General features: G+C 43.2%; 1 protein-coding gene across 1 annotated transcript in view; it reads left to right on the forward strand.

Moving 5' to 3' along the window:
• LOC126174848 (HEAT repeat-containing protein 3) overlaps positions 1–19405 on the forward strand; it is a 649038-nt gene that overhangs the window by 154450 nt on the left and 475183 nt on the right. The window lies entirely within an intron of this gene.

Consider the following 19405-nt stretch of genomic DNA (forward strand, 5'->3'; position numbering starts at 1 on the left):
TAGATTTAAGTGTCAGGAAGTCGTTTCTGAAAATATTTGTATGGAGTGTAGCCATGTATGGAAGTGAATCATGGACGGTAAATAGTTTGGACAAGAAGAGAATAGAAGCTTTCGAAATGTGGTGCTACAGAAGAATGCTGAAGATTAGATGGGTAGACCACATAACTAATGAGGAAGTATTGAATAGGATTGGGGAGAAGAGAAGTTTGTGGCACAACTTGACCAGAAGAAGGGATCGGTTGGTAGGACATGTTCTGAGGCATCAAGGGATCACCAATTTAGTATTGGAGGGCAGCGTGGAGGGTAAAAATCGTAGGGGGAGACCAAGAGATGAATACACTAAGCAGATTCAGAAGGATGTAGGTTGCAGTAGGTACTGGGAGATGAAGAATCTTGCACAGGATAGAATAGCATGGAGAGCTGCATCAAACCAGTCTCAGGACTGAAGACCACAACAACAACAACAACAACACCGTGAAGAAGGGTCATGAAATTTCGGTCTTGTAACGTGATATGTCGTTTGTCAGCTTCTAAGATCACCAAGGCGTCTGTTACAGAGTTTGTACTGTCTAAAACATATATAGTTCTCTATCACATAGCATTTTTTCTTCAGTGACTGATGCTATTGTATTTTCTGAATCTGTTAACCTTCAAACATACATTGTCTACACATGTTCAGTTTTACAAACAAATCATTTAGACGGTTGGTGGAATGGAGACATTTTCCATGTATAAATGTCTCCTTGAGCCCAGGAAATAAGGCACGCCAGTTTCTTCTGTCTTGCAGTTTCTCCACTTGCACTTTCTCCCGCAGACTTTCCGCGTTCGAGTCCATTACTTTTGCGATGTCATCCTCTTCTTGTGCCTTCGATCTTCCCCAGCAATAATGTCTTTCATCGAATCGTGTTTTCTAATAATGTTCCTAACATAGGTCAGTTTTTGTTTCAGTATTAGACCTTCCTAGGAGCAGTCTGGTTTTATTTGCTGTAATACCAACCTATTCGTTCTCTTTGCGGTCCTTCAACACCATATTTCAGAGGTATCCATTTTACGCCGTTCAGCCTTCCTTATGGTCCAGCTCTCACGTCCGTAATGACATCCTTACTATACGAATCTCTATAATTAAAGTTACGTCTCATTCTCTACTTGATGTTAAGCAACTTGACCTCTTTCAGTGCACCGATACTTTCTTGCTCCAGTCACACATCTTGCACTGCATCATCTTTGTTGAATGATGTTACTATTTTCATGTTGCTACAGGCATCTACAATGATTGATAGAAATGCCGGTAAGTCTTCTCCGGTCATTAGCTGTTCTTCCAGCTAATTTGGACACCAGTGAATATTCTCAGTCAGAACCCAAAACAAAATTCGACTCTCGAGTGACCTCGCAACAAAAAATGTTCAAATGGCTCTGAGCACTATGCGACTTAACGTCTGAGGTCATCAGTCGCCTAGAACTCAGAACTAATTAAACCTAACTAACCTAAGGACATCACACACATCCATGCCGGAGGCAGGATTCGAACCTGCGACTGTAGCTGTCCCGCGGTTCCGGACTGAGCGCCTAGAACCGCTAGACCACCGCGGCCGGCCCCTCGCAACAAAACTGTTTGGTATGTTCGTGCTACCCAGCTTCTGCAGCCCGTCCATGTCTGCAGAGGGCTCATACCAATAGCGAATACTTAACAGTGTACGGTTTTGTGACCCACATTGAAAACACCGCTGCGCAAACCTTCGTGCCTCTACAAGCGCGATTCCCAACCTTCCTGACTCCATTACCCAAGATAGAGACCAGATGTCAGACAATATCTCTATCAAAATTTAGCATCAAACTACACTTTGGATGGGAAAAATTGATTTAACGCTGCAACGTTTAAAAGAACCAAGATATATTAATATTTACCTAACGTTCAATCAAATAAAACTGACATGTTTTACAAGTATTTTATTAAAACAAGAAATAAAGAATCAATGAGACGTTTGGTGATGCTTATTTCCAACAACCTTTTTTATATTTAGCTGTCTATCTGCCATTACCATCGGAAGTGTTGTTTCAAGTTCGTTTGCATCCTCGTTATTGTTTACATTACTGCAATAATCGAAAACAATTTTGACACATGGAAGTTGTAGCGAATGGAATCAGTGTTCTGAATGATTTCTCTCCAGTAACAATAGCTAGCTCAGTTCATGGAATCCACACTAGACATACGAATAATCTTTACAAAGATTTAGTCATTTACTTTGGTCGGTAAAGGAGTCCATTATTAGACATATGAATAATGTGCAAAAACATTTAGTCACTTACTTTGGTCCGTAAATGTGTCCATTATTCAGTAACACAAATTTTCTCCCGTGAGCCACCACCTGAACGTTGTAGGCATATTTGCGTGTATTAGTGATAGACATAGCTATGCTGGAGGGAGCAATGCTCCTGGTAGGGTCATCGATGCTAGACTGGTCAGCTGGTGATACCACAGACAAAGCCCAGTCCCCCCCCTAGCGGGCTCCCGCCTTGCTTGGACATGGTTAGCTGCCACATGGGCCCTTGGCTAAGTCTGACGGTACTTGCAGTTACTTGTCTTTGATCTCTGCTCCATTCTTTCCCGTCGCCCTTCCTTGGCCAGCTCTTTTTGTTTTTGAGTCCAAAAGTATTTGTTTCGAGGCCAGAGAGTGTCTTTCCTTTCCCTTTTCACCGCCCATCTTCAGTGAAGACGGTGCACTGTGAGGCGTAGTAAAGGCAGCCCGTCCTGGGGAAAGAGACCCCGAAAATTAAAACCCTGGCCATCCAGGTTTTGGTTTTCCGGGTCAGGTTAGCAACCTGCCTGGGGAATAAAGTCTAAGGCAGCACACAGAAATAATCATAAGGCTCGGAACAGCACGGGTAAAATTATGACGACCTTGCCTCAGTAAAGGACAAAGAATAGGTAAGGTCTTACAAATTTGCCACATTGAATACAAAGAGTGGAATATTGTTACAGAAATGGAAGAGCATGATGAAATAAGCACATGTGCAGTGACAGATAAAATGAAAAGTTCCAATCATAAGAGTACGTTTACACTATTCTGCTGTGGTGTGGATAAACATCTACGAGCACAAGCAGGAGTAGGGATCTTAATTCACAAGAATTTTAGTTATAACATTGCCGATGTTAACTGTGGTAACGAAAGGATAACAAAGATGACAAAAGAAGACGATGAGTTGTACGTATTTTCTGTACAGGCACCTGATGTGGGAAGACCAAAACACGAGAAAGAAATGTATTTCCTAAAAAGAGAAAAATCTTGCTCATGAGAGATCTCAATGGGTAGTAGGGCAATTCGATTATTCCAAGCATTAAACAAAGATTTAATGAAACAGAAATAAATGAAAGTGAAGAAGACCTAATTCATTTTTGGACATTGAAGTAAGTACAGGGTGTTTCAAAAATGACCGGTATATTTGAAACGGCAATAAAAACTAAACGAGCAGCGATAGAAATACACCGTTTGTTGCAATATGCTTGGGACAACAGTACATTTTCAGGCGGACAAACTTTCGAAATTACAGTAGTTACAATATTCAACAACAGATGGCGCTGCAAGTGATGTGAAAGATATAGAAGACAACGCATTCTGTGGGTGCGCCATTCTGTACGTCGTCTTTCTGCTGTAAGCGCGTGTTGTTCGCAACGTGCAAGTGTGCTGTGGACAACATGGTTTATTCCTTAGAACAGAGGATTTTTCTGGTGTTGGAATTCCACCGCCTAGAACACAGTGTTGTTGCAACAAGACGAAGTTTTCAACGGAGGTTTAATGTAACCAAAGGACCGAAAAGCGATACAATAAAGGATCTGTTTGAAAAATTACAACGGACTGGGAACGTGACGGATGAACGTGCTAGAAAGGTAGGGCGACCGCGTACGGCAACCACAGAGGGCAACGCGCAGCTAGTGCAGCAGGTGATCCAACAGCGGCCTCGGGTTTCCGTTCGCCGTGTTGCAGCTGCGGTCCAAATGACGCCAACGTCCACGTATCGTCTCATGCGCCAGAGTTTACACCTCTATCCATACAAAATCAAACGCGGCAACCCCTCAGCGCCGCTACCATTGCTGCACGAGAGACATTCGCTGACGATATAGTGCACAGGATTGATGACGGCGATATGCATGTGGGAAGCATTTGGTTTACTGACGAAGCTTATTTTTACCTGGACGGCTTCGTCAATAAACAGAACTGGCGCATATGGGGAACCGAAAAGCCCCATGTTGCAGTCCCATCGTCCCTGCATCCTCAAAAAGTACTGGTCTGGGCCGCCATTTCTTCCAAAGGAATCATTGGCCCATTTTTCAGATCCGAAACGATTACTGCATCACGCTATCAGGTCATTATCCGTGAATTTGTGGCGGTACAAACTGCCTTAGACGACACTGCGAACACCTCGTGGTTTATGCAAGATGGTGCCCGGCCACATCGCACGGCCGACGTCTTTAATTTCCTGAATGAATATTTCGATGATCGTGTGATTGCTTTGGGCTATCCGAAACATACAGGAGGCGGCGTGGATTGGCCTCCCTGTTCGCCAGACATGAACCCCTGTGACTTCTTTCTGTGGGGACACTTGAAAGACCAGGTGTACCGCCAGAATCCAGAAACAATTGAACAGCTGAAGCAGTACATCTCATCTGCATGTGAAGCCATTCCGCCAGACACGTTGTGAAAGGTTTCGGGTAATTTCATTCAGAGACTACGCCATATTATTGCTACGCATGGTGGATATGTGGAAAATAACGTACTAGAGAGTTTCCCAGACCGCAGCGCCATCTGTTGTTGAAAATTATAACTACTGTAATTTGGAAAGTTTGTCTGCCTGAAAATGTACTGTTGTCCCAAGCATATTGCATTAAACGGTGTATTTCTATCGCTGCTCGTTTAGTTTTTATTGCCGTTTCAAATATACCGGTCATTTTTTAAACACCCTGTATGTATTAATAACAAATTCTTGACCATAAGTTGCAGCATAAATACACCGTGGAGTAATACTGGATCTGAGAACGTTAACATCGGCCAATGTAGGGTCGGATCATAGGCAGATGATGTGTAAACTGAACATGCAGCTTAGACTGAAAAATACAAAACTTAAGAGACTGATTGAAGAAAGGACTAAAACTGAATTCATAGGGGTATGAGAGTACTAAGATGCTGTACCAAAATAGATTACAGGAGAAAATATTTAATAACCGATGTCTTGACGAACACGATGTAGCAGCTAAATGGACTACTATTAGATAGAATAGACGAGAGGTAGCACGAGAAGCTTTTGGAACGAAAACAGTTGGTTTCAAATGGTTCAAATGGCTTTGAACACTATGGGACTTAACAATTGAGGTCATCAGTCCCCTAGAACTTAGAACTACGTAGCGGTAGCGCGGTTCCAAACTGAAGCGCGTAGAACCGCTCGGCCACCGCGGCCGGCTGTCGGTCTTACGGGAATCTGTTCGATGGTCAAATGACGCTACGTTGTTACGATTCTCCTGCGTAAACAATTTCTTGAACGTGAAATTTAAAAGTTCGGTTTTAGTTTACTATCTTCAACTGCCACATCAGACTGGTCAACAGGTGACTGGATGGAAGCCTTAGACCCACTCAGTGATTTTACACAGGACCAGAATTTTCTTGGTTTTTCTGCCAGGTCGTTTGCTAGGGATGACAGTAGCTGTACGCTTCGCGCATAGATCTTTTCACAGACGCGCGAATCTCTAATAACCTTCACTTGTCTTCATTTACGCGTTGTCTTTTGAAGTGAGGGTGCAACAGCATCCTCAGCATTTTCCAAATCTCGTTATTAAATGATGGTGGGTTTTTTTCCGTCCTTAATCAACTTACTGGGCACATAATTTTCCAGATCACGATTTACAATCTGCTTAAACGTTGATCATAATTCCTCTACATCCGTCTTAATGGAACTAAGTGATGTCAGTTCACTGCCTAAGTGAGATTCTAACAATCGCTTATCTGCCCTTTCCAACAGAAACTCTCTCCTGTCCTCCTTCACTGATTTACAAACTGTCACAAGCATTGTTACTACACTACTGGCCATTAAAATTGCTACACCAAGAAGAAATGCAGATGATAAACGGGTATTCAAATGTTCAAATGTGTGTGAAATCTTATGGGACTTAACCGCTAAGGTAATCAGTCCCTAAGATTACACACTACTTAACCTAAATTATCCTAAGGACGAACACACATACCCATCCCCGAGAGAGGACTCAAACCTCCGCCGGGATCAGCCGGACAGTCCATGACTGCAGCGCATCAGACCGCTCGGCTAATGCCGCGCGGGTAAACGGGTATTCATTGGACAAATATATTATACTAAAACTGACATGTGATTACATTTTCACGCAATTTGGGTGCATAGATCCAGAGAAATCGCCCGCATCTCGTGGTCGTGCGGTAGCGTTCTCGCTTCCCACGCCCGGGTTCCCGGGTTCGATTCCCGGCGGGGTCAGGGATTTTCTCTGCCTCGTGATGGCTGGGTGTTGTGTGATGTCCTTAGGTTAGTTAGGTTTCAGTAGTTTGACAGGATCAACCATGATTTCCTTGACTCGACCATGCGACGGATGGCGATACCACAGGATTTTATTACCGTCCTCATGCGCCTCCTTCGCGGCGCTTCTTCGACGGTGAGAGTCAATGGCAGGGAGGTAGGACCGATTCCTGTTTGCAGCTCAGTTAGGCAAGGATGTCCCTTGTCGATGATACTGTTTACAATAGCGCTCGAACCATTGCTGCAGACTCTTAGACGGACTCTAACAGGCGTCCGACTCCGTGCGAGCTCCTTCACGTGTCGTGCATATGCCGACGACTTGATGATACTCATCCGGTCGGAGAACGAAGTAAATCAGGTGGTTACCCTTCTTACTACGTACGGAGTAGTTGCGGGAAGCAGGGTCAACATGAATAAAACCAAGATCATGCACATCGGTCGAGGGCTGGACGATCTGCACAGTCCGTTTACGACGGTGGACATCTTGCGATGCTTAGGTGTATTGTTCACCCGATCGCTACGGCAATCAGCGGCGGCGAGCTATCGACGTCTCCTCCAGAGCGTCCGACTGCACATACGCAACAATTCACTCCGAACGCACGACCTGCTCCAAAGGGTGGACTACACTAATGTTCACCTGGCCTCGCGACTGCCGCACCTGGCACAGGTACTGCCAATGCCACATGGTATTGCTGACAGATTAATGGCGGCCTTTGGATACTATGTCAGCCAAGGAATGTTGTTTAATGTCAAATACAAGACTTTAACTCTCCCACACCATGCTGGAGGACTTAACCTCACGGATGTGCGGAACAGGGCTCTAGCTCTATACCTGCGAGCGACGCTACGCACTTGGAACCAACGGCAACACTCCATCACGTCGGCCATCCTGGATGTGCTTCTTCCCACGTCCTTTGAACCACCGGTGGCGGCAGGCACAATCTCGCCCTCTTTTTCTCACGTCGCGCGATTTTTTGTTGATTTTAGTTATGTTCAGTTACAGATACCTTCTACAAGACTCCCCACTACCCGTGAGATATATCGATACTTGCGGCGTCATCATGGCAGCAATGTTGTCGAACTTAAACACCCAACACGAAATTGGCGACAGATTTGGCGAGCTGTCCATACACCTCTCCTCACCACAGCAGCGCGATCGTCATGGTATACACTAATCAACCGCAAGACAGTCAACCGCCAACGATTGTACGACATTCGCATGATAGATTCCCCGCTCTGCCTTATCTGTGGCATGCAGGACACCGACGAACATTCTCTGCAGTGCGGTGAGGCAACGGATGTTTGGCGGCTGACGCAACGCATCATGGCCCTCCTCAGACGCACCGACGAATCAACGATCACGACGGACGCTTTATTTTTCCCTGACGCTGTATTTTTCCTCTCACAAAAAACTTCGGCAATCCGATGGATTGGTGGACACGCATCGCACTACGTGCTCTCGCGGACATTGATATCGGGCATGGACTATTGGCATTATCTACTAGAACAACACGAAATCATCCGACGCCACTCTAAATATAAAACGAATTTTGCGAACTTTCTAGGCAGCATGTTTCATAACCCCCCGAAGCGGTGGGGAGTCCCAGGTTTACGTTGTTTCGAGGGATAGGATGTACTCCCAGTGAAGTGACGAGGATGTCACTTCAGTCCTATATTTCTTTTCCTTCTTTTTTATATATTATTTTTCTTTTGGGACATTAAAAAACGGTTCTAGGCACTAAAAAAAACAGGAAAAAATATCCATCTGAGCCAAAAAAAAAGTAGTTCTAAGTTCTAGGGGACTGATGACTATAGATGTTAGGTCCCATAGTGCTCAGAGCCATTTAAATTTTAAAATCCTGAGAAATCAGTACCCAGAACAACCACCTGTGGCCGTAATAACGGCCTTGATACGCCTGTGCAGTGAGTGAAACAGAGCTTGGATGGCGTGTACGGCTACAGCTGCCCATGCAGCTTCAACACGATACCACAGTTCATCAAGAGTAGTGACTGGCGTATTGTGGCGAGCCAGTTGCTCTGCCACCATAGACCAGACGTTTTCAATTGGTGAGAGATCTGGAGAACGCGCTGGCCAGGGCATCAGTCGAACATTTTCTGTATCCAGAAAGGCCCGTACAGGACCTGCAACATGCGGTCGTGCATTATCCTGCTGAAATGTAGGGTTTCACAGGGATCGAATGAAGGGTAGAGCCACAGGACGTAACACATCTCAAATGTAGCGTCCACTGTCCAAAGTGCCGTCAGTGCGAACAAGAGGTGACCGAGACGTCTAACCAATGGCACCCCTTACCATCACGCCGGGTGATACGCCAATATGGCGATGACGAATACACGCTTCCAATGTGCGCTCACCGCGATGTCGCCAAACACGGATGCAACCATCATGATGCTGTAAACAGAACCTGGATTCATCCGAAAAAATGACGTTTTGCCAATCGTGCACCCAGGTTCGTCGTCGAGTACACCATCACAGACGCTCCTGTCTGTGATGCAGCGTCAAGGTAACTGCAGCCACGGTCTCCGAGCTGATAGTCCACGCTGCTGCAAACGTCGTCGAACTGTTCGTGCTGATGGTTGTTGTCTAGCAAACGTCCCCATCTGTTGACTCAGCTATGCGGATAAGATGCCTGTCATCTCGACTGCTAGTGATACGAGGACGTTGGGATCCAGCATGTCGTTATTACCCTCTTGAACCCACCGATGCCTATTCTGCTAACAGTCATTGGATCTCGACCAACGCGAGCAGCAATGTCGTGATACGATACACCGCAATCACGATAGGCTACAATCCGACCTTTATCAAAGTCGGAAACGTGATGGTACGCATTTCTCCTCCTTACACGAGGCATCACAATAACGTTTCACCAGGCAACGCCGGTCAACTGCTGTTTGTGTATGAGAAATCGGTTGGAAACTTTCCTCATGTCAGCACGTTGTAGGTGTCGCCACCGGCGCCATCCTTCTGTGAATGCTCTGAAAAGGTAATAATTTGCATATCACAGCATCTTCTTCCTGTCGGTTAAATTTCGCGTCTGTAGCACGTCATCTTCGTGGTGTAGCAATTTTAATGGCCAGTAGTGCATTATCCCTGTTTTTATACTGATGTTGTCTACGAGGTCTATGATATTTCCATGGTGCGTCGACTGCCGAAATAGCTGCCCTTTCCTGAGAAGAAAGGTTCGTAACAGTCCGACAGACAGACGAAGAGAGAAAACAAATCGGTTCTACCAGGGTTCCATTTTTTACAGACTGGGACACGGAACGGTAAAAACACGCTCTCTGGAAGGAGACTGGAGTGGAATCGGTACATTAAGCGTACTCTTAACCAGAGGCGTGGCTACAGGTGCCTCTCGCCCGACAGTCCAGTCGTGTGCACGCTGAGAGACTGCCGCGCCCGGTGGGAGCGCCGGCGCAGCCATAACGGCGCCCAGACGGCACAGTCGTCGCGCATTACGGTGATCGATACGCATTTAGGCGTGCGGCGCGTGCAGCATACATCTTGCGGCGTTAGCGCGCCGCCGATCCCCCGCCGGCCGTAGCCCGGATTACCGCTGCTGCGCCGCGCCGCGCTGCGCCGCCGCCGCCGCGCGCCCGCCGCGACTTCGCTCGGTCTGCTCGGACCGCCGCGCGGCGCGTCCCCTCGTGCACTGCGGGACTGTGCCGACGTGCTGCGCTGGCCTCCGGCGTTGCGGACGACCCGGCTTCTGGCGAAACGACACGCTAGGCGCCTTCGAAATGAAAGCAGCAATGAACTGTTTGAAAAAAGAAGCATCGTTGAGTGTCTAATAACCCTACCACAATAAAGGTCAAAATTTAATAATGATTGTGGTGTTGCTCACGCTGCTAAATACTGCATTTTTGGGTAGCAACGAAGTTATTATGTGGCAGGTGTCATTAGAGCACAGTTAATAAAGTCATTTCATGCAATAATGAATAAACTAGGCACTCATCTTTTCGTGTTTCCCACGCTGATCTCGTTGTAAAATCATGGCTCAATCGTCGAAAATCTAGGTGGTGGTGATTCCAAGCTCGGATGCAAAGACGCCTAGGTTTTATTCTGCTATATTCAAAAGTGTTGTAGATGCGCTTCACAAACCATTCTTGAAGATTAAACCTTTCATAGTTAGCACAATAGTGATGTAAAAAAAAAATAATCAGCACTCCGAATTTAAGTTACACTTCCTTTTAATTGCTTTTATTGCAATATCACGTAACACACAAAACATCACTTCACAATACAAAACATACTTGAAAACATCTTCCTCACTGTTAAAGTTCACATTTTATGAACTGGATACAATATGCGTCTTTTCAACACGACGTCCAAGACTTGACTTTCTCAAGGTCCGACTCTAACTACTGCTTACGCGCCCAAAAAATCAAAGTTACAAGTACGTCAAAGATCATAGTGACAAAAGAAAGAATACACATAAGAATAATATCATTGCAATATAAACATATCGATGTATAACAAATGAAATCAAATCTGAATGTTGTCTCAGAAATATGTTAAGTAGTTATCAGAAACACAGTAGAATATTACTGGTATCGAGAGGTTCAGGTGAGGTACCATAATGGTTACGTAATTCAACTACCATTACAAGTGGAACTAATAACCCGATTATGATGATTACCTGACATTGTCATCTCTATTGGGGGAGATCTCTGGCTCTAAACGCAACTGTTTTTCTTATTACAAAAGTTTATTCGACTATATTGCATAAAAATACACAATGATTACTAGTTTCAGCGAAATTAAATCGCGATCTTCAGATCATTTGTATACGAAAGACGTTCTTACAGCGCCAATATACTTCGTTGACTGTTCACATTAAAATGGCTCTGAGCACTATGGGACTTAACATCTGAGGTCATCAGTCCCCTAGAACTTAGAACTACTTAAACCTAACTAACCTAAGGACATCACACACATCCATGCCTGATGCAGGATTCGAACCTGCGACCGTAGCGGTCGCCCGGTTCCAGACTGAAGCGCCTAGAACCGCTCGGTCACAACGGCCGGCTCTTCACGCTAATTAGACCCAGCAGCAATGTATAGGGTAATTATAATAAAAGTTAAACTTTCAGACCGCTGTAGAAATCACACCACTGGTCAGAATGACGTCAAATTGCAACGGAATACTATCGGAAAGGCGAATACGTATGGCAGAAGAAAAATAAATAATTACAAAAAGTAACAATAGATGGCGCTGTAAGCATCATAATTTAATAGTGGTCAACTACACTGACAAATGAATCATACAACAGTGGCTAAGGTGTACGTTTGACGTTAAACAAACTGTGCTACTCAGTGTGCATGGGTGTACAGGTGTGATACTGTTGGTTAAAAAAATTTTCAAATGTGTGTGAAATCTTATGGGACTTAACTGCTAAGGTCATCAGTCGCTAAGCTTACACACTACTTAACCTAAATTATCCAAAGGACAAACACACACACCCATGCCCGAGGGAGGACTCGAACCTCCGCCGGGACCAGCCGCACAGTCCATGACTGCAGCGCCCTAGACCGCTCCGCTAATCCCGTGCGGCTATTGTTAGTTACGTAAGCTCATCCACCATGGCAACTTCATATCACATCGGATGAAAAATATAGGTTTTTAATTTCCTGAGCCGGCCGGAGTGGCCGAGCGGTTCTAGGCGCTACGGTCTGGAACCGCGTGACCGCTACGGTCGCAGGTTCGAATCCTGCCTCGGGCATGGATGTGTGTGATGTCCTTAGGTTAGTTAGGTTTAAGTAGTTCTAAGTCCTAGGGGACTGATGACCTCAGAAGTTAAGTCCCATAGTGCTGAGAGCCATTTTAATTTCCTGAGGCCAAAAACCACATAAAAAGCGTCAACTACATCGGTTTTTAATTGTCCTGAGGCGAAAAACATCATAAAAAGCATCAATCAAAATCACATCGGATTATTAATTTCCGTGTGACTGGCACAAAACATGTTCAGTATGCTGTCCACCGTTTTCTGCAACAAGTTGAAATCTAGAAACAGCATGTTCCACAACTGATCGAAATGTTTCCAGGGTCACGTTCAGAATGTGCTGAGCATTCGGAACAGTGAACACAACATCTTTCAGATAGCCCCACAGCCAGAAGTCAAACGGATTAAGGTCAGGTGATCGGGATTCCCAGGCTGTAGGGAAATGGCGGCTGATAATTCTAGCATTTCCGAAATGGCACTTCAGCAGCTGCTTAACTGCATTTGCAATGTGCGGGGTGCGCCATCTTGTACAATAATGACCCCATCCACAAATTTACGGTGTTGGAGATCTGGAATGACGTGGTTGCGTAAAAGACACTCATAGCGCTCACCAGTGACGGTACAGGTAGCAGGACCGGAAGCACCTGTCTCTTTGAAAAAGGTATGGCCCTATGATAAATGATTCCTTAAGCCCACACCACACAGTGACCTTTTCAGGACGAAGTGGTACTGGTTGATTTGCGTGTGGATTTTCCGTTGCCTATACTCGACAATTCTGTGTATTGACATATCCTGTCAGATAAAAGTGGGCTTCATCTGTCCACAAAATCTTCCACAACCAATCATTGCCCACTTCTTTGCGAGCAAGAGATTCTAAAGCAAAGGTCTCTCTTGCTGGCAGGTCAACAGGAAGCAACTCATGCACATGGGTAATTTTGAATGGATAGCAAAGAAGGATGTTTCGTAGGATTTTACGCACAGTGCTCACTGGTATGTCCAATGTTTGGGCAATTTTCTGTGCACTACACGTTTGGACACCACCACTCGTCTCCTCCTGCATTGCTGTGACCACTGCTTTCACTGACGTCGAATCAATTCGTGTCCTCCCTCTGCAGGTTGCACACCAAAAGAACCCGTCTTTTCGAATCTCCGAATCATTTTCTCCAGACCCACTGCAAACCCTTCAGTGTCCGGAAATTCTGCAGACGTGTGCACAGTCATCATTCTTGTAATACAGCTTTACAAGGAGAGCGCGATCCTGCATTGAAACAGTCATATCGCAGACGCGAAAGGAGGAAAAGCCGTGTACCCGCCGTGTTAATACCAACTTCAATGCGTCGTGCGAATGACAGGTGTTTTCATTTGCGTATCCCGACACATACAGCGCCATCTACTGATCAATTTTCACACTTTTTTTTTTGCTTGTGCCATACGTTTTCCCCCTTCTCCGATAATATTCCGTTGCAATTTGACGTCTTCTGATCAGTGCTGGTATTTCTACAGCGTTTTGAAAGTTTAACATTAATTATAATCACTCCATACATTACAGTTGTGTCCATTTAATGTGAACAGTCAACGTAATGGGTTGGTCCTGTAAACAAGTTTTTCTACGCAAATTATCTGAAGATGGCGATTTAATTTCGCTAAAACTAGTAATCATTATGTATTTTTGTGCGTTATGGGAGAATAATCTTGTCTAATAACACGAACAACAGCGTTTAATAACCTGATTGATAAACATTTGTGGCCAGTGCCCGGATTTATATTAAAACTAGTGAACCCAGCAATGCTTCACAATTGCTAACTAACCTATCTCTGTCCATCTCCTCCTCCCCTTCTGTCTTTCCACATCCTCCTCCTCCCCATCTCTCTGTCAATCTCCTCCTTCTCTCTCTCTGTTTACTCCCCCCTTCTCCGTACATCTCACCTCCGCCTCTGCCCGACCCTGATTCTTGTTTATTGTGATTGCTAACGAAACCTTGATTGGGAACTCAATTCCCTTAAAATGAATGAGAAAGACGGATGGGATCATTGACATATAGGGTACCAGAAGCCTCTCCTGCTCCTCTATCTGTGGGGATAGTAGCTTCAATGACTGCTTTTTGAAGTACTGGGAATCGGCAGACGGGTAAGAAAACAAAGTTTTGGACGTTCCAGATTCCGCCTTTTTCTGTTTTCTGTTAAAATCGAGTGCGAGAAAGAAAACGAAACATCACGGTTATAAGGAGAAAGAGTATAGGAGAAACAATCCGCCAGATGATTGAAATGTCCTGCTATCGTAGTTAAAACCGAGTGCAAGAAAGACAACGAAAATCGCACATTTTCACACCACAGCTGAGCACAGCATGATCTTCCACACAGATGGGTTTAACAGAAAACCTGTACATTGTAATTTAAAATAATATACAGCCTATGTCCCTCTGAATGTTTATTAGAACATCTTGTAAAAATATGAAGTAAGTTGATCAAGAACTTCTAGACATTTTAACTAACAACATTTCCCTATTATGTTTTATATACATATATTTATACGCCATACATGTATTAAAACATAGCCTAAAACTGCCAATTTCATCAGACTATCGTCTAAAAATTTAAAGTAATTCGTTCAAGAAATTTTCGACATACACATAGGAATCGGTATGGAAAAGGTAGGGGCCCAGTACTAGAACCAGAATTTGAAAGAACTTTGAAACAGCTTTGGAAAACTAAAGGCCAAATAACGCAGAGGGGTTAGAAAACATTCCATCAGAATTTCTAAACTTGTTGGAGGAAGTGGCAGCGAAATGACTATTCAAATGGTTCAAATGGCTCTGAGCACTATGGGACTTAACAGCTGTGGTCATCAGTCCCCTAGAACTTAGAACTACTTAAACCTAACTAACCTAAGGACATCACACACATCCATGCCCGAGGCAGGATTCGAACCTGCGACCGTAGCAGTCGTGCGGTTCCGGACTGCGCGCCTAGAACCGCGAGACCGCCGCGGCCGGCAATGACTATTCAAGTTGGCGTGTAGTCTGACGATATACCGCCAGATCTTCGGAATAATATCATCCTCATAATTTCCGAGAATGCAAGAGCCGACAAGTGAGGGAATTGTAGCAAAAATCAGCCTAAAAGCTCTTGCATCCAAGTTGCCGACAAGGTTAATATACACAGGGCCGGCCTTAGCCATCCAGGTGCCCCAGGCGAGTCGTCCAGTTGGCGCCCTTTATTGTATAAATAGCGAACCTGGCAGTGCTTTGCAACACGGTATTTGACTGTTTTCTAGAAATCGTCTTAAGTGGTTATGATCACAACATGGTTTTTTCCATCGTAAATTTGAGTATTTTATTTTTTTAAATGGAAATGAAATCCAAATAATCTGAAAGCCCGCTAAGACGCTCCATGTGAGTCTTGTGTAGCCTGTGACGTCAGTCCAGCATGCTGCTGTCGCTGCCGTAACAGTCAGTATAGCAGTGATATATTGTTTGGACATTCACGTTTTGGGAAATTGTCTAAAAATATTGCGTAGTACTGCTCTGTACATCTAAAAAAACTCCAGAAAATTGTTTTTGCGTGTTCCAAACAAAGAAAAGATGCGTAAAATGTGGTTGGAACAGGCTCGTATATCCCAAATATTTCTTTTCTTTTCTGAAGCACCCCTGTACTAAAGCGAACAAAACAAAACAAAAATTATTCAAATTGGTCAAGCCATTTCTTTGTTTTGGTGAGACTAACACACAACAATTGATTTTTATATATAGGAGGTAATATGTATAACGAAAAAACACTAATTTTGAATTGGGTACCATATTTTTATTGAATTTAATATAACTGTAAGCCATAAACCTATATTTTCTGTCAGTCATCTGAACACAAAACATATTACGCCTAATGAAAAACAATTATAAACAACTAAAATTTTACTTTTCTCGCTTTTCTGTCGGCAAAGTCTCTGATCAGATTATCAAAGTCCAGATTTTCTGCAACTTCATTTTCAATGGACAGTGAGGCCAAACTGGTTAGTCTTGTTTGAGACATTGTAGACCGCAAGTACGTTTTTATCAACTTCAGTTTGGAAAAACTGCGTTCGCCGCTTGCGACAGTCACTGGTATTGTTAGCAAAATACGTAACGTTATCCAGATGTTGAGATATAACTCTTGAAGATTATGCTTTTTTATGAAGTTTAAGGCTTCAATAGGGGTTGCCTGGCTATCTTCGAGATAGTGTTGCAGGCCTAAAATTTCGTCGCACAGCAAATTTCCATCAATATCTGACTTCATGTTGACAGTTAACTTTTCTTGTAATTTAGAACAGCATTGTATTAGTTCTTCTTTATTTTGATTTTTTTTAATGTCAAACAAGAAACTCCACGTCGCAGAAAATTCTTGCATCTGTTCAAATCTTTCTTTCATGGATATGTGCACGATGTCCAACAGTGCATTGAAAAACTCTACTTCAAACTTCTTTTTTGGGTCAGTTATTTGATCATCAACAGCCTCTTCACCCGGCCTGCGTTTAATACGTCTTAATCGCATTTGTCGTTTAAATGATGGCTGCGTATCAAGATCCGAAGCCAGTTCAGTTGCTGTTACAATAGCTTGTTCGAAACCTGTTTGTCTATATGTTTCCAAATAAGAGCAACATTTGTCAAGGATTCCCATAAACTCGACAAAGTTGATTGTGGGTGACTGACTTGCTTTACTCACAACGTTAATTTGAAACAGAACATCATACCATGTCACGAGAGAAACAATGAAGCTGAAGTCTTTTAATTGTCCTCCTAGTGTTGTCGCTTCGTGTGACACCGCAGCATCGCTTTGTTCAGTAGCATCGGCCAAGGAAACCAAAGCGTCATGCATTTCGCATAATTGATAACGGACCGCTTTGATGCTATCAATTCGAGCTTCCCAGCGTGTGTCACTTACATTTTTCAGGGTGTATATCTTCAAATGGTCGGTCAAAATTTTCCATCTCTTTACCGATCCAGCAAATAGATTAAACATTTTTTGTAACATTCCGAACAGTATCACGGATTTTACTGATGATTTTGCCGCATCACACAATACCAAATTATAACTATGGCATCCACATGGCACAAAAAAAGCTAGTGGATTTAACTTCTTAATTCTGTTCTGGACGCCTTTATTTTTCCCCTTCATGTTCGCACCGTTATCGTAGCCCTGTCCTCTGCAGTCATTAATGTTAAGGTCAAGATCACTCAATGTTTTTAAAATTCTCTCTGTGAGACCTTCACCGGTTGTATCATCTATTTGCAGAAATGAGATGAAATGTTCTTTTACACTTGCGCCATCCTCTGTTATGTCAGCGCATCTTAAAGTTATCGAAAGTTGTTCTTTGTGGCTTATATCTGGAGTACAGTCAGCTACGATTGCATAATACTTTGAACCCTTTATGCGGGATACGATTGTAGACATAACGTGTGATGCCATGAGTTCTATTAATTCATTTTGTATATTTTTGCCGCAATAATGGTCAGCCAAATCACCACTCAATGCCAGTCTGACGTGCTCTTCCATGATTGGATCAAACTTTGCCAATAACTGTACAAGACCTAAGAATTTTCCATTATTTGGGGTAAATAATTTATCTGATAACCCTCTGAATGCCGTATTATTTTCAGCCAAATACAAAGTAATGTGCATCAATCTTTGAAGCACATTGCTCCATCGTAAACTTTCTTTAGAAATTAGCTTTTGTTCTTCCCTGTCAATAGTTAATACAGCTTTAAACCTGATTTCAGCTTCAGTCCATTGAGTAAATGCTTTTTTGTGGTTAGGACTATTTTCATGCAGTTTCAGAGCTTCACTTAAATGTTTCCAATTTCTGAAACCCTCGGTGGTAGTCAAATTAGTAGTTGATTTTAAATCAAACAGTCGACAACAAAAGCAAAAGACACTCTCGTTTAATACAGAATAAACTAGCCACCGTCGTCTGATAGTTTCTTCGTTTGATAGTTTTCTTGTGTAATGAGTTGAAGAGAAATGACGCCCATTTTCATCTTTTGGAAAGTTATTTAGACATACTTGTGAGGGTCCACATATTATAATGCGATCTATATCTCTAGCATTAAGTACTTTTGGCCACGTACCTACATCAGAAACATTGTATTCTTTTATTGCAAGAACGTTGATACTTTCATCGACCACAGATGTCATGTGTTGATTTTGACTTGGAGAAATATCAGAGGATTCATGCAAAGATGTACTGCGCTGGTCAATTTGATCACCTTCAATAGGTGATTGTATATTTTTTGTGTATAATTGTTCACAGTCTGAAGAAATATTTGCTGATACATGGACTTTTGATTCAATATCTGAAGTATTTGCCTTAGAATTTCCTTTAAGGTACTTATAAATATTCATGTGCTTTTTATTTTCTTCAAGAACTTTTTCTTTTTCAGCTTTTCTTTTCCGATTTTCTGAACCAGAAAGCTTTTTTTTAATCATTTCCTTCTCTTCTGGCATGATTTAATAATTTGACAAATTATTGCTTGGACACTGCTCTATTTCGCGACCACAATATTCGATCTATAACAAATAAAGAAATTCACCTATCAGTAGACGTAACTAGAAAAAAACCTGAACTGAAAGATAAAAGTGTTTTTCGCACTTACCAGAAAATTAAAATGTTGACACAGTCACGACACTCGTTTCACTCACAATTATTCAGCCACGAAAACATGACCGCTGCCTCCGACTCTTACTGACAATTACTGACATGCGGGTGCAAATCGTAGCGCTGCCAACATATGCAGTCTAACAAACATTGTGTGGCGCTGTATTATTTCAGTACGTTAGGGGAGAATTCTCTATGAATGAAGTGCACGCATTGCATGATCTATTAATTAATGTACATGAGTCATTAAGTCACAAATATTCGATATAAATACATTCGTATTAATTGAATCATAATGTAATGTATATTTCACAGTCTGTATTTTCTTTTATTTGGAGCGACCGGTAGTTTCTGTTGAGAACGAGAGATGGTGCGGCTGCATGGGCTCTTCCTTGTTGCAGTTCTTGAAACAAATAAGAGAGGCGCTTTGGTAGAGCCCGTGCTAGCCCGCGTCAAACATGGATGGTTGCAGACAATACGAAGATTGCATTCAGCATGATTTCTCTTCTG

The sequence above is a fragment of the Schistocerca cancellata genome, chromosome 3 (assembly GCF_023864275.1).
Source record: "Schistocerca cancellata isolate TAMUIC-IGC-003103 chromosome 3, iqSchCanc2.1, whole genome shotgun sequence".
Lineage (NCBI taxonomy): Eukaryota > Metazoa > Arthropoda > Insecta > Orthoptera > Acrididae > Schistocerca > Schistocerca cancellata.